The sequence below is a fragment of the Miniopterus natalensis genome, chromosome 2 (genome assembly GCF_054644295.1).
Source record: "Miniopterus natalensis isolate mMinNat1 chromosome 2, mMinNat1.hap1, whole genome shotgun sequence".
Lineage (NCBI taxonomy): Eukaryota > Metazoa > Chordata > Mammalia > Chiroptera > Miniopteridae > Miniopterus > Miniopterus natalensis.
The window spans coordinates 57,715,627-57,732,955 of NC_142082.1; the positions used below are offsets into that span (position 1 = coordinate 57,715,627).

General features: G+C 32.6%; 1 non-coding gene across 1 annotated transcript; it reads right to left on the reverse strand.

Annotated features, from left to right (window-relative positions):
• Window positions 1–299: 299 nt before the first annotated feature.
• On the reverse strand, window positions 300–463 carry LOC148093687 (U1 spliceosomal RNA). Its single transcript, XR_015714135.1, has one exon. It is a non-coding gene; the product is annotated as a U1 spliceosomal RNA (small nuclear RNA).
• Window positions 464–17,329: the final 16,866 nt, after the last annotated feature.

A 17,329-nucleotide genomic window follows, 5' to 3' on the forward strand; every position in this document is an offset into this window, starting at 1 on the left:
TATATTACTCAAATATATTTTGTTTCAAAAGTCCATCAGTTTTGACCCACAAGCAGATACACCCACAAAGATGTTTGTTTATTACTTAGAAAAATTAAATTTTGTTTTAAAAAACTTACATAAAAATTATATATTTGTCATCTTTAAAAAACTATTATGGATATAAGTTAAATTATACATATACTATAAATTACACATATTTGATTTAAAAATGGTAGTTTTTCATCTCCACAAATAAGCTGATTATAGCATTTCTATTATAGCATTATTATGGTGTATTATTTTTTTCTCTCTTTATTTTAGGGAGATCACGAATGCAGTCCTCCTCTACCACAAATTATACAGTCAAGATCCTCACATTTGGGGAAATCGCAGGGGTCAGCACATCTGGAGAGCCACAGATAAGTCTCACCCTGGGAAAACCACCTTCGTTATCATGGTATCTCGCTTGCCAGGTCAGTATATGGTGTATTATTAATTTGACATCACATAAGAAGAATTATATCACAGACATTCTAGCCTCAATAAATTTTATATATTGCATACATAAAGTATGATACAAAGCAAGATAAACTATATAATAAAAAGTGTAATTTAAATTGCTCTGATTTTGCTAGAGTAGGCTTTTTATAAGATGAGAGAATACCTTACAGAAGTAATTCTATCTACAAAATCTAATTTTTTTCTTCTTTTTTTAAAAAAATTATCTTTATTGTTGAAAATATTACAGATGTCCCCCTTTTTCCCCATTAACCCCTCTACCCCCTACCCATTCCCCACTCCAGGCCTTCAGCACACTATTGTCTGTGTCCGTGGGTTATGTATGTATGCATATAAATTCTTTGGTTAATCTCTCCCAACCCCCCCTCCTTCCCTCTGAGATTCGTCCGTCTGTTCCATGCTTCTATGTGTCACTGAATCTATCCTGTTCATCAGTTTATTATGTTCTTTAGAGGAAATTTTATTGTACTCTTTTTTATTGAATATAATGGGGTGATAATGATTAATAAAATTATATAGGTTTTGTAACTGAAGGAAAATCGCAGAGGTTTGGCTGCCTGCTGTAACAAAAGTCAAGCTCAAGAGGCAGATGCTGGTGCAAAAGGAAAAATGTTTTATTCAGGAGCTACACGGCCTGGAAAATGGCAGACTCCTGTCTCCAAGACCAATCTCATCTCCCTTCCTCTCAAATATCATCTCCTACTCCTGCTTAAACCACGGTACTTACAGGAATAGGGAGGGGAGGGCTCTTCTTTCTATCCAATTATCTTGCTAGCTTTTGACATGCTTGCAGGGAGTTCTATTCATCTTTTTAGTTTTTTGCATGCTCAGTGTTAAGTACATCCCCCTGCTGTCACTTTGGCAAATGGGGAAGACTCCTGGGCCCTCTGACTGACTTTACTGCAGGGTTGGGAACATCAGGCTGTGACCATACAGGGACCGAAAAATCATTTGGTCTGGCCCTGCCAAGGCCTCATCAAAGAGAAGTAGTTTCAGTCATCACATTAAGGGTGAATTAATTAAATGTTTGACCAGATATAGCAGGCTAATTTTTAAGTTGATAATTTTGCATGGCCCTCAAATGATGTTATAAATATCTAAATGGCCCCTATCAGAAAAAAAGGTTCCCCACTCCTGGTCTATGGTAATAATTTCAGGGATACATTTCTACAACACATCATCTGTATATTGTATTGTGTGTTTACCATCCTAAATCAAGTCTCCTTCCCTCACCATTTATCCCGTTTACCCTTTTCTCCCTCCTCTATCCCTCTCACATCTGGCAATCACCATACTAAATCTAATTAACTCTGTAGAGGAAATTTTATTATACTCTTTTATATAGAAGAAAGACTATCCCTAGCAATGATTTGCATCATACATATAAACAAAGATGATGTTTCCAAGGCTCTCTCCAAAACAATGAGTGATCTATTCAATACATATTAAGCTAGCCTGGCCTGTGTGGCTCAGCAGTTGAGCATCTACCTATGATCCAGGCCATTGCAGTACAATTTCCAGTCAGGGGACATGCCTGGGTTGAGGGCTTGACCCCCAGTGGGGGGTGGTGGTGCAGGAGGAGCCGAACAATGACTCTCTCATTATTGAAGTTTCTATCTCTCTCCCTCTCCCTTCCTCTCCCTGAAATCAATAAAGACATAAAAAATAATAAAAAAATACATATTTGGCTTGACCTTTTGTAGAACTAGTCATTCTATGCTTTTGATGACTATTCTTTCTTTTATACTAAGAACTGGGAGTACAGTTTAGCAGCTGTTTGCTTTAAAAGTTTGTAGATATTGGCCGCACATACAATCTAGTTTTGTTGCTATAGCAATTGCCACAGGGGAAGAAAAATAAAAGGAAGAAAATTAATCTGCCTTACAGTTTGGGTTCCTAGAGTTCAACCCCTATGTGGTAAGTGCAATAATTAAGTCTTGTTTACTGTGTTTTCTTTAAAACTTTTGATGTGCCTGATGATATCATCACTGCCTGATTGATTTTTCTGGTAAGGGAAACAACCACAATTAATTGCTCTAATCGCCACTCTAGGACAACACATATATTTTAAGCTGCAGAAAATTGTTTTTCTTTTTTTCCCCATTTTTAAACAGCTGGAGATTTTGAATTTCCTTTTTATTCTCTTTTCTGTATTATAAGAAAACACATTCTCAGGGAGGGAAAAATTGTTGTAATCCACAGGTTGAGATTTTGGATGTGGAGCTTGAAATGGACAGAACAAAAGGATCTGTTCTTAAATTAATGCAACTTGCCTCCTGATGCAAAATGACAGCAGGGAAAAAAAATACTTTCTATATCAGCAAGCAGTGTTTAAAGGAAGATTTAGTTTACACTGAACTTAATATATTAAATTCTAAGAGCAAATGCTTTTTTAAATTGTTAATTTTTTCCTCAGATTTTTATGCAATAGAGTTGGTCCATATATTAATGATCTATAAGGTACTCTATAGGACTACAATAGATCAACAAAAAGAGAAAAATAGTTTAAAAATGTGTTAGTCTTTTATGACTTTGTAGCTGTTGTCAATCTAACATAAATAAATATGTAAGTGTTCACATGTCACTTATGAAATTCTACTGATAAATGAAATGAAAAAATAATTTCTGTCTTTAGGAAAATAATCTACTTTAAGTAGATAGTTCCAATGTATGCTAACATTTACTGTAATTACTTAAATCCAACATAAGATGTTCTTTCAGTTCTCTTGTTGTTTTACTTGTTCCCATTTACCAATTTCCTCTCATTCCCTTGAACTATTCCTGTTTTGGGCCACTGTCTTGTTAAACTTGCATCCCTTTCATAAAAACTTTCTCGTTTTCTAAACAAAATGGAGACCATTACCCATATAGTCTTGTAAAATTCGCTATATTGCAATTACAAAACTTATATGACTATGCCCATTCATATTCCCTTTTCTCCATTCCACATGTCTTTCTTCTGTTAGAAGGCAATCTTCACACCTGCTCTTCTTAACACCTTTCTTCTCTGAAGGCTATGTATAGATACCTGCAAATCTCCTCTGTTTCCCACTCTCAATTTTAATCCCATTAGCTAGCCACTTACATCTTTTTCTTTATCAAACACATTTCTAATATATAATGTTTACTACTACTAAGTCCCAGAAGAAAGGCGTATGCTCCAGATTTTTGTCTTTTCTTCAACATTGTTAAATGTGCTCCTTGTGTAATACAGAATCACTTCTAGTTATGCCTTAGTAAAAAAATCCCTGTAAATGTTTAGGACAACTTCCTTAATTAGGTTAGTTATCCAAGTTAATTTAAAGTTTATCTAAAATGATTGTTGTTTTTCTCTCTCTCTTTTCTAAATTCATTCTTAATTAGAGGTCATTTGCACTGATCATTTTTATCTAACACTTGCTTCTCCTTCTATATTCTCCTTTCAAATCATCCCTCAATATTAATCCTTCAAGTAAAGAGGAATTTTACAATCTTGGATTGAGAATGACCTTCTACACAAATACACAAAATGAAATCCAATCTCTGAAATGTCTGAAAACAACTAGGGCAGCATATAAAGTGGCTTCTGAGGCTACTTTTATTTTTTTCTTATTAAAAAACTGGTGATAACAAGCAGAACTTATCTTTCAAACCAGCACACTTTTGAAAGTGACAGAGACTCTTTTTATAATAATGTTAAGGTTACAAGTTAACAACTGAACTAGGATCATTCTATAATTCTGGGCCCATTTTAATTTATTTCTAGCTCTATATATTCTCGCACATGCGCCACATTTTCTTGGCCAATGATGTTTGCACTGGAATTTCCAGTGTCGCCTCACTATACTTAAAGCAATTGTTTTTTCTTATATGTTTTTCAAAGTTTAGCTAGTTCAATTTCTAATTCAGATGTCAAATCAAATTTTGAACAGCAAAGGTACATGCATCATGGTGTTTACTATACAAACTCAATAACCTTATTTGAACCACGTCATGGGAGCCACTATGCAATTGTTACAATTGTTCAAGTAAGTATGGCTCTAATGCCTTAGCAACCTAAGTAAGCAAACTGAGGCCTAAGCCAGTACAAAGTCCTATAAATGCTTCAAGGGATAGGAATCCAACCTAAGACAACCAACGACAATCAGGTTTTCTCCAAAAGGCAGCTGCTTAGGCTACAGCCAATTAAATACTCTCCTTGCTTTGCTTCTGCTTCTCTATAAAAACACTTCCCCTAGTCCCAGTCCCTTGAGTCGTTGTAAGGACTTTGATTTGATGCTGCCCAATTCCAATCGGTGTTGGCACAAATAAACTCTTGAAAAATGTTAATGTGCCTCAGTTTCTCTTTTAACTCAATACACCTCATATACGAGATCATTAATATGGGATGCGATGACTTTTTTTTAATGATAGCCAGCAATACTCTAAAAGGAAGTATGAAATAGGGTAGTTCCAATTAATTTTTTTTATTATTCTTCTGTTTGGGGCATAATTGCCAATAAATACTTCCTTTCCTGAAGAGTCTTCAAGGCATTTAGATAGGGAAAAAAGAGACTTGGCAATATTTATATATTAAGTTTATATGTCTTTTCAGTATCATCATAGGTACAGGCGTACAAGTAACTACACATTGGCAAACAACACACACATCCACACAAAGGCACTCAAAGAGTTATACGCATACACTTACTTACATATATGTAAACCTTTAAAATTTAGATACATATATTAACATCTCCAAACTTATATAAAAATGATTCATTTTTAACTGAACAAATGTTGTTAAGGTAATATTAGAAATAATATAGTTAAGTACATTCATCTTATTTCTTGAAAATTAGTGGTTAGTATTCTTCAAAGTTTAATAATCACCATTATGAAAAATCCAAATCTTATACAGAGAAAAGTTCTCATGTTTTAATTTTTGATTGGAAAACAAGTAAAACAATAAAATAAATGTAATAAATGTGTCTTTCTCCCTACTTATATAGATGGTTTTGCACGATTTAAAATTTTATAAGATTAATAAAGTAATATTGTACTTTAATTTCTAAGAATTCGTAAATGTACATAGTGTAAATACTAAAATGCCTTTTTTCCAATGCTTATTAATGTTTATTTATCTAATTAAATTACTTATTCAGATATTTTATTATAATATGAACAATTTTGATATCTCTTAATTGTAAAACAAAGTAGTATGAGGTTCTGTTTTAAGGAAAAACAATTTATATAAAAATAGAAGGACATTACATTTATGCTAAAGAAAGTAGTATAGTTAATTATGACATTTAAATACATGATAGGTTAATGTTTATGCCTAATACACTAGTTATAAAATGTTACTTTGAAATATATACTGGAGTATAATAAATTTCCAATTTTAAAATAAAAATATTGCTATTAGATTAAATAACTGAATTTTGATGGTCACTCACATATTTAATAGCTGAAATTTGCTACCTATCATGTTAATTTAAAATAAAAATGAATTTAAAAGCACAAATTCACTGTGTTTTAAAGAAGCATTAGGAACAAATATTAGGACTTGCTTACATGAGGGCAATCTGTGGATTGTGCAGACTAGTTGAATCCACACTGTGGTTAGAATAATATCAATTAATCCCCCAGAAAATATATATTCATCAGCATTATGAAAGCACTTATTAATTCCCCATACACCTTACTTTAATTCTTAATTAGTAGCTAAAATTTTCAGTCAAATGGGAAACTCTTTACAAATTAAAAATAAATGAATTAGCATTAGTCACCAAATGGAAAGCCAAAATTTTTTCTCATTAGATGGTATAAGTTAGTGTTAACATTCACAATGACTTTAATTATGTTTATATTAGTATATTTATGATAATTTTCCTAATGGTGAATTGTAATTATGTATGAGTTGGTGTAAAAATAAAAAGATAATTTGCTATGTGAAAATATACCAATCTGCATATCTATATACATACATGTTAATTTTCTAATAAAAACCTTGGGGATTAAGTAACCCCTTATATTCACAACATCATTTTGAAAAAGAAATAAGTAGAAGAAACATGTAGAGAGGAATGAAATATATGTATTTATATTTAATGTATCTAACACTATAATATTTATTATACTTGCTCACCTGGGTAAATTTAAAAATTTAACAATTTTCAAGTATTTTATTAGAAGAAGCAGAGAAGTGAATTAGCTAAAATCTAATCATTAAAAAAATTATTACACCAGGAATTAAAAAAAAAGGGTGGTAGGAAGGGAAGAAAACCAATAGGAAAGCAATATATTGAAAATCTTAGTATATTTGTGGCTTTTAAAAACAAATTTGTGAACATGCTAAATACAAGCATATAAATGCCTGAGGAAGAGAAATATGGTTTATATACACTTTCAATCCTTGGCTAGAAGACCTTTTAATACCTGACATAAAACAAACAAACAAAAAAAACAGAAATTATATGTATGGGGCCAGGTGGGTACTTAAATCAGCAGAGGGACCACTCTGTAAATTACATGATTTTCTAACCTCTATGCTGTACATCTGAAACTAATACAGAATAATATTGAGTGTAAACTATAATTGAAAAAGAAAAATTTAATTAAAAAATAAAATACATAGCCCAGATGGCATGGCTCAGTGGTTGAGCATCCGAGATTGAGGTTCAACTCCTGGTCAGGGCACACTCTTGAGTTTTGGGCTCCATCCCCAACAGGGGTTCTGCTGCAAGAGGGAGCCAATCAATGACTTTCTTTCATCATTGATGTTTCTATCTCTCCTTCTCCCTTCCTCTCTCTGAAATCAATAAAACTATATTAAAAATAAAATAAAAAATAAAATAAAAATACAACAAAATAAAATACATATATGCATTTTCTACCAGAAAAAAAAAAAAAAAACCACAGAAATTTTAAAGACAAATATTGATAAAATGGAAGGTAAATAAATAATAAAAATGCATGTAGGTAAAAAACACATGTATTTAAAATGTCAATAACCATCCTGGAGAAAATATTGCAATAAATTGTCAATAAGAGTTTAATTTACATCTTAATCTTTATTTAAGTCATATAAGAACATTTTTATATATTTTCATAAATATATTATATCCAATAGAAATATTATATATCTCTGTATCTATGTACAGATAATATGCCCACATTAAAATACTGGACAAAATCGTAAGTGCACACAATTAATAAAACAAATACAAATGTCACATAAACAAATAAATTATTATTTTCATATATACAAGTATACATATATTTATACTGTTTATTCCATGTGAGTTGCTACAATAATGCTGCTAAAAAATTTTAGCCAATTTAAGAAAAATTTAAGGAATTTTTTTTTTTTTTCATGAAGTATGATCACAAATGTTATCAGTGATGAAAAAGGAATGGAGAACATATAATTGTAAAATAAATGTAACTTCAGAATTAGCATCCCAAGAATGTTTTTTTTTTAAGTGTACAAAAGTTAAATAATGGAGAAACAATGATATTCAGTTTGAATGAGTAGTTTTTGAATTGGAATGTTCTAAAATGTATACATTATTCGCAAGGGAAGATTAAGCTACTGTTTCAATTTAGGCTTAAAATTAAATCTATACAGAACAAATTTATTTGTAACCACTAAGGAGGTGGTAAGAAGAGGAAATTAAGGGGAGGGGACCCTAACAGTGGAAGAAAATAGGGTAAAACAATAATCCACAAATATAAAAAAACACTTTATATCAGAGTATGATATGTGTAATCATGCATAGCCAAGTATAAAATCTGACTACAAGTAATAAAACTATAATTCCAGCTCTTAGAACACTGACTGCCTCATATTAGTCAATTAATTAGTCAATCCTAGTTGAATAAATGGATGATACAAACCTGCACTCTACTCCCAGCATGCACAAGACCTGCTTCTGGCTCCTCCAAGGCTATGAATGAGAAAAAGTGCAGCTAAGACCTCTTGCTGAGCTAATTTTTACAGTTCTAGTTTAGTTCAAAAGTACCCATTTCTATGCATCTTAAGCATGTGTCTCTCTTCTCTTCCTTGGGTACATTTGTGGAGTCTTCAGACACTTTACATGCAAATTGTACCCTACAACATTCCCTGATATTAATAGTGTCACGTCATATTGATCTCTCATAACACCCCCAAATCCTAAGCTTCAATTGAAGAAGAGGGAAAACACTGCAGAATTAGGTTTTACTGTAAATTGTCTCCAAGATTTTTCCCTAGGAATTTCTGGTCTGGTTTTATAAAGGTTATTGGGATAATGGAGACTAGCTTCGTTTTCATATTTTAGTAATTTTTTTTATGACTAGTCTTGCAGATTTCCCCCCCAAATGTGACATAATTTATGTGGTTCTCAGATTTAGACTTTAGACAAATTCAAACTTATAAAGCTCCAAATAATAGCTTGCTATATAAGGCTCAAAAATGTCTATCAATTTTCATATTGAATTCTAAAATATTATATTTAAATTATATCTACGCTCATACTGTTTACTCAAAATAAAGTATATAAAAGTATAAGCATTGATATATTAAACATAAATTTACCCATGATGCATGTGATACAACATGGTATCTTTTTTAGAAAATATAAAATTTGGGGGCATATTTAGCATAACCTGGTCTAAATCATTATAAGCTATTAGATATATTTAAAGTACAGAGAGGGGATAAAATAATAGAATTTTATTATGACAAGCATGTCAAATATAAATATTTGCCACTTTGCAAACTATGCACCTAAAAAATATTTGAGGTTTCCTAGAGATACCGCAGAGGACATTTTGGAGCATATGGCTACAAGATAAACTCCAGATTTCACCACCATTTGACAAGAACAGTAGGTTCTTGTATTTATTTTAGAAATCAAATGGTTTCTAGTGTTAAAATACTAAAAAAATCATGATTTGTAGCAGTGCTAAAAATCAGAGGAACTATCAGCAGTTGTCCAAAGCAGTTGTGTCATGGCAAACATCTACCAAGCAGTTGGTGGTAGACAAGGGAGTAGAACCCAGGTTCCTGTTTCATTGTTCTGATTCCTTAAACTCTAGTTAAATGACAAAATATCAATTTGTTATTTGAAGTAATCACTAAGGTTGGCTACAATTGATAATTTTATTTTCATAATATTCATCCATTGATCTATCTTTGTTTTCTCTGGATTTTGAAAAGAACATTTCGTTACAATATATGTAATCAGTAAGATCTTTTAAGTATATTTTTTATCTTCGAGTCCTAGTCAGTGAATCAAATTATGTAATGATATTTAGTCTCTTTGATCATGAAATTTTCTCTTCAGTAGAGTAATAAAATTTCTAATTAAGAATTTCTCCAGCTTGAGGGAAAGACAATAATGAAACTTGCTCCTTAGATACTTTATGCATATACACCATTAGATTCTAGAAAGTGACTTGCTTCCTTAAGGCTACCAGTTTGTTATTTAATAATGTATCTTAAACACTCATGATGTTATTTAAAATATATTTATAGAGTTCCTATCATGTGGCAGACATAGTTCAAATCACATAGTTCAAACCATACAGGCACAGAGCCTAACTTCTTTAATCTTTCAGTTTGTGAGAAGTGAGGAAATAAACATGTAAACTGGTAATTGAAATTCAGCCTGAAAAATGTCTTATAAGATAAATACAATGGTTACACACAGAGATGGGGTAGGAAGTGGGGATTTCTGGTCAGAAAAACATTTTTGGAGGAAATTGCTAAACATAGAAATAAAGGAGTCTGCTCTCTTGGGCAGTATGTGTTGAGAACACAGAAAGCCATTCTTTCTAAAACACTGAGAAATAGGTAATATCTTTATATCCATCCTTATAAACTCAATTTACATATATGGCTCAGAGGAGTTGAGTAACATGCCCAAGGTCTCCTGTCTCCTAAGTGATAGTCTAGAGTTTAGAGGCTCAACCAGGGCAATCTAATTCTGGAGTCCTTACATTTCCCATTACCTAGCAAAACACTAGAAGAAAATAGTGATACAGTTTAACAGTTTAACAGCTGGATACAGTTTAACACAGCTGGACACTCACTAAATTATCATATGTATGTATATATATAATATAATTACACTGACATTAGAACTCATTACCATTCTCATTGCAAATATTCACTTTCTATTCAAATAACTTTTATTCCTTAGATTAATTATTTTCAACTGATTACAAGGTGGATCAAAAAGTATTCATTGTTTTATTGATCTTGTGTGTGCTTTATGTTCAAAAGTTACTTTTATTTTTAGGCCTTTAGATTTACTTTTAGGCATTCACATTTCTTTTACTTTTCCAAAGGAGATTTAAAGGTAAGCATGCCAGGGTGGCTTATTCTTGTTTTAACAGAGAGGGTTTATAACAATTATGTAAACTAGTTACCCTCCTGCTCTTCATTCTATGACTGCCCGAGCCATTGTTCTCTTTGGTATTTCTGACCTCTGGAAAGAGCCTCTGAATCCTGAATTCCATATCCACTCGGAGAGGTATTCTTTGTTCAAACCTTCACAAAGCTAGAACTATAAATATGGAACATGACTTTTAGTCTTATCATTGCTATATTTATTCTATCACAATAATAGAAAATCAGTTATAATTTCCCAGAAAACCTGAACTAATTTTAATTTTCTCTAGAATCTTTTAGCAGTCATGATCCAATGGACTTTTACCCTCTGCCTCTATTTCTGGAACTCAATAAAAATCTCTACCTATCTGACTTCCTGAACCCATCCTGATCTTCCCCACTCTCACAAGTTGCTCAGTGAAAAGTACTTTTTCAATGCATTTTGCTCTTTATTGCAAGATCTTTGCTCAATGGATGATTTAATATTGGATCATAAATATACAGGATGATAAGCCAATGCTAAGTGTTATGGGCTGAACTGTGCCCCTCTCCCCACCAAATTTCATATGTTGGAGTCCCAAGCACCCCCTACTTTAGAATATGACTGTGTTTGGAGATAGTCTTTAAACAGATAATTCATTTAAAATAAGGCCATTAAGGTGGGCCCTAATCCAATATGACCGGTGATCTATAAACAGAGGAAATTTGGTCACAGGTGAAAACAAACAAAACAACAACAACAAACAAACAAACAGCCATCTGCAAATCAAGCAGAGAGCCCTTAGAAGAAAGCAAACCTTCCAATGCCTTGAACTTGGGCTTCTAGCTTCAAAAATTGTGAGATTTAAAAAAAATAATTAAAAAAAATATTTTTTTCAAGGAGCAGGACTCTAATCCAATAAACCAAATCTCATGTTATCATCTGACTCCTTTGTCTTTCATCTCCTCTTCTGTAGTTGGGGCAGAGTCAGCAGCCAGAGCTGCAGGGGCGGGGAGGGGGGGAGAGGGTGGGAAAGGCCACAGCTCCAGCAGCAGGGACGCTGGCCAGCTTGCTACTACCCTGGTCAATGACATCTGTGATGTTTTTCCGTTCGCCTCACCGATGACCTTGCTGAGACGGCCTTCGCCTGCCCCCACGCCGGTGCTGCCCAGGATCTTGGTGTCCTTGGCGCCTGGGAAGGCGTTGCTCTGGAGGGCGGCCAGCAGGCAGGAGGCCACACGGGGCACCTTGAAGGCGTCGAGAGGCTCAGCGCCAGGCAGGAAAGCCCTCAGCACCTGGCACCTTGTTAGGGCAACTGTAGCACACTTCATATAGTAAGAAAAGGCAACTATCACCTTTTCCGAGTAATAGCCCCCTGCCTCCCTCCTTTTTAAAGTACCATAATATAAATGGTAACACACATGCTAACCTTGTAATCAACACTCATATCCAGTTATAAACCTCTGCGGTAGTTAGCATTCGTATTAATAGTTCTTGCCAATTTCCTCACAAAGTGCACATGTGAAAAGAGGTCAGGATGAAAATAAAGTTTTCTCACTCAATTTTCAATTGTACATCTCTTGACTTTATCTCCAACAATTGGTTCTCATATAAATTAAGAATAACAATGGCCCTTAAAATGCAATGCAGGAGGTTAAACTAGTGGTTTAATTATATTCATTTTGATGTGACCACATTTATGGGTCCCTGTGACACCTACAAAACAAACAAAAAATCCCGCTTTGTATGTAGCTCCTTATTTGTGTTATGCTTGTGGTGTTCTCTTACTTTTCACACGTGCCTTGTAAATGCCATAGTCTAGGGGAGTCATGCAGGCAGAGAAAGGGGAGGTAGAAGGGAAAATTAGGCCCACAGGGAAGTTGGTTCTGATATTTCGAATTGAGTCTGCAACTTGAAAAGCCCTATAACTTTTACTGTCACATTACCTTGGGTGAGAAAGGTTGCTAGAGTGTATTTACTGAATCAATGGAGAAAAAACATGAAGACCTCAGTGCTTCAATTAAATGTGTGGTAAGTTTAATTCTTAGTTGTTTTTCCCCTCAAGTTTTCATCTATTATCAAGATAAATATCAAGTAAGTAGCATTATGTTAGATATCCTAAAACTGAACAGTAATCAAATATGTTATAAAGGGTTCAGGAATTTATGCCAGTCACATTGGTTTTAAAATAAAGAAACAAAAATAAAGCAGAGATAAAGACAGAAATAAAACAAAGACAGAAATAAAGTCAAATAAAGTACCATAAATTTAAGCAAAACATGTCATATGTGTAATAAAATATTAAATAATAACAGACAGCATTAAATAGAACACTAATATAAATAGCTGATTATTATAACATTTTATAAACATGTTTTTCAGAAAAAAGACATGTTTATTTATTTTAGAAAAATAGATGTTTCAAAGGTATTGCTAAAAGATATATTGTTTTGTAATTATTTCATATTAGCATATTTAAATATTTCCAATACTATCTACATATTATTTTTTTTAATGGAACCAATTAGAAATACATAGTTTGATTGTTTAAAATAATGGTCAGGCAAAAATATTCTTAATAAATAAAACTAGTTTAAAAAATCCAAAATGTGTGTCATGTAAACCAAATGTTAATATTACTGATTATATTTAATATATCAAAAGAGACAAAGATAATATAAAAACCAATATATAATAAACAGTTTTTATTTGACAGATGTTTACTAAGTACTTTTGGGCAATAACCTCAATGACTTCTCAGGACCAAAACTGAGGTAAATCATTATTATTATCAGTATATTCTTAGATGAGGAAGAAGAGGCAAAAACAGATGAAATATCTTGTTCAGTATCACTCAGAAATAGAAATACAACATTACACTTTACCTTAGTATCACTTATGCTACAGCTCCTCATCAGTAATGACAATGATAATACACACACATATATACATAAATACATATATATAACTATGTATATATCTACATATACATGGGTATTCACATTTACACAGATATACATACATATGCAACATTATATATGGAAAATGTGTGCTGTATATATAGAGAATATATATATATTGTAGCACTTATGTAAATATTTATGTATATGAATTAATGGACGTTTAGATTCATACCGGTGAATTCATGGACATATAGGTATATTAGTTTGCTTATTAAGGTAATTGGACTAAAATGAATATATATAACTATATGAATAGGAACAAATATGTAAACATGTATGTAAAGTACTTATGCTTTTTAACTAATAAAATTATTCCAATTGATATTCTACTTAAAAAGGAAATATGCAAACCTATTATTTGCTTTACATTAAATCATAAATATTTTAATCACAAAAAATCTTTAAATACTATTTTATACAATCTCTAGTCAGAGTTTATACAGAATAAAACAGTTGGTCTAGATATGATAATTTCTCTTATTTTTGTCCTGAATAGTAGAATATACATTATATAAAAAGACTTTTTATTGCTAATACATTTAATATTCAGAATGAAACACAATCTTTGTATTTGTTATTTGAAAAACATAGGTTTCTTATTTTCATACAGCTCCTTAGAGCATTTGTTCCACACAGAAAATATTTCATTAATGTTTTTTTTATTCCAATATTTCCTCACAGTTTTTATACTGCAAGATACATGAACCAAAAACAATAGCTTAACAAAATTCCATTCTATCCACTGATTTCTCCTAAAATTGTGCTTATGACTTTTATAATCTCTTCTGACCTCAACCTAAACCAGTGGAAATTATCATTCTGACTATATATCTTTGCAAATTTCCTTGAGAAAAAATTATAGTATATATTCAGTGGGAACACTAAATCATTTTATAAAACATTATCATCTTGTTGGATCTCCAGAGGAACTTATCTTTGATTAAATATCAGATAAACAATCCCATAGTAAAATATTACTATATAATATCTGTTCATTTAGGAAGTGTTTATCAGAACTCTGCTTACTTTTTGCTGGCCATTAATAATGTAATTGCTTTCCATTTACCTTAACAATAATTATTCAACAATACTTGCCCTGCGAAATCACATTTTGTTGCCAAATGATAGTTATTAACTCCTGTGGTTGTACTATGAAGATGACTTATAATGCCACGTACAATGTAACAATCAATAAAATAGTAGTTGAGTATTGGGAAGAACATTTTCTGTACAGGTCTCTGACTTCAGATCTTTTAAACAATGAATCTCTTACAAATAGCATTCACTGGCTTTAGCCAATGACAGCATCAAAGTATCTCTCTCTTGTTTTCAACCTAATGTAGTATTGTATAATATCATTAAGATTAAAATATTTAAATTATAGAAATAGCATTAACTTTAGGTTTTCCACATAGACCTTACTTATACTCTTTGGAAGTGTGGATGTTCAACAAGCACTGCAAAAATACCATTGAATGTTTTTTCTCGGTGACTTCAGCTTCCGTTGCTATTGGCTGGTATCTGAACAGGACTGTGCTCACTCACACTTGGGGCGCCGCCGCTCGGTGCAGCCTTGCCTCCTTCCACTCCACCTCCTCAGTCCCCGAATCCATGTCCCTCTCTGAGAGGACTTTAGTGTCAAGCTTCTCTCTAAACGCCCTCCTTCTGTTTCATCACACTAAGTCCTTTGTGGCTCTAGTGTCAATGGTGATTAGTTTTATTCATCTGTTTACATATTGGATAGAAACTGCGTAAGGACAGAGACCACGGTTCCACCTTCCTTTATTCTGTTGTGTCAGCATCTATCTAAACTCTTGAAAAATATTATAAGTTCAATTTGAATTCATGTGTGTGGTGGCGAAGGTACAATTAATTAAATAATGTATAATAAAGACACACGTGGAGCCTGAACATTGTCCATTTTCAGGTTCAGATGCAAACGGGCATGACAGACAGGTTACCGGCGGGCCGGCGGGCGCGTGCTTGAAGCGCGAAGGGCGCGCACCTCTCCCCCAGCCAGGAAATGCCGAGCCACGAGCGTGTTACACAAGCAAAGCAACTGAAGCTTTGTCTTATAAAGTTTACAGTTCCATTGGTACAGGCAAAAAATAAGCAACACAATAAGTAAAATTATAATATGCAATAAAGTAATATGAGTAAAAACAAAGCAAAAAAGAAATAAAAGCGTGGGAAAGGGAAACGGGTGGGGGCAGGAAAACCATGAAGAGGAGAGTGCGGGGTAGAATTTTGATGCCGGATCGCATCTCTTTCCCCAGGACTTCAATCATAGCAGTTGATGCTTCTGAAAGAGATTTGCTTTTCCTTATAATATTCTTAGTATATTTGTTGGGATAAGGAAGAAAGAAAGTGAAAATTTAAGTAAAGAAATACTCTAAAGTTAAAGGATTGATAGGTTTAAATATACCATTTAAAGCTGTAGAAATACCTCTTATTAGAAAGATGTCCTATGTGTGCTTTAAGAAATATTGGCATCTCACATTAAAATATGGAAAATGCTTTTCAAAAGAAGCAATAACAATGAAAAGAAAAATGGAAGAAAGTGAAACTAATATTTTTTAGGGACTAAGTGAAATATTTTAATAAATGAGGTATTGGTAAATTTAAAGAAAAAAATTGAAAAGTCAATTTATCACCTAGTAGCAATTTACAATCCTAAATTATCAGATCAAAATAGAAACATTAAATCTTGTATTTTTATTGTTTTATTTTATTTTTAAATCCTTACCCAAGACCATCTTTTTTATTAATTTTAGAGAGAGTGGGATGGAGAAGGAGATAAAAACATCTATGTGAGAGAGAAACATGGATCAGTTGCCTCACATACACACGTCCAAACGCTGAAATGAACCTGCAACCTGGATATGTGCCCTGCCCAGGAATCAAACCTGCAGCCCTTTTTCGGATGGAATGATGTCTAACCACTGAGAAACACTGGCCAGGGCTAAATCTTGTATTTTTAATAAGAGAGGAGGGATGAATGTAAAATTGACATAGATTATCACATCTACATGTGGAAAATAAGTATTAATATAAATAGGTGTCTTCTGCTATTAGATTCCACAGTATACACTTATGTTTTAATGGAAAAGAACATACGCAGAACAAAGCAATAGACTTCTCAATGATGGTATGCAAGCAGAAGAGAGCCTCTGGATGGCTAGAGCATGAAATATTTTTCTAGAAAAACAATGCTTTATGAATATGCTTTATTTTTATTAGTAGTATTATTATAGAATGTTCTGTAGCCCTACAGCTATGCTGAGAGTACTTTTAAAAATTTTTTTCATTTTTAATAACCATGAATGCCTTGCAGATAGACAATGATATGAAATTAATCCGATTCCACAATTTTACCAATGCTCTTTTAACTAACCATCAACAAACTTCCATTTTCTTAAATTAATTTTGAAATTTTTTTCAAAAGTGAATATAAAAGGTAAGCAATCATGCTAATAACTGAATAAATAGGAATAAAAGTAAAGAATGCTGTTCCTGATGCTGTATGGGAGAACTTTTTATGATGGG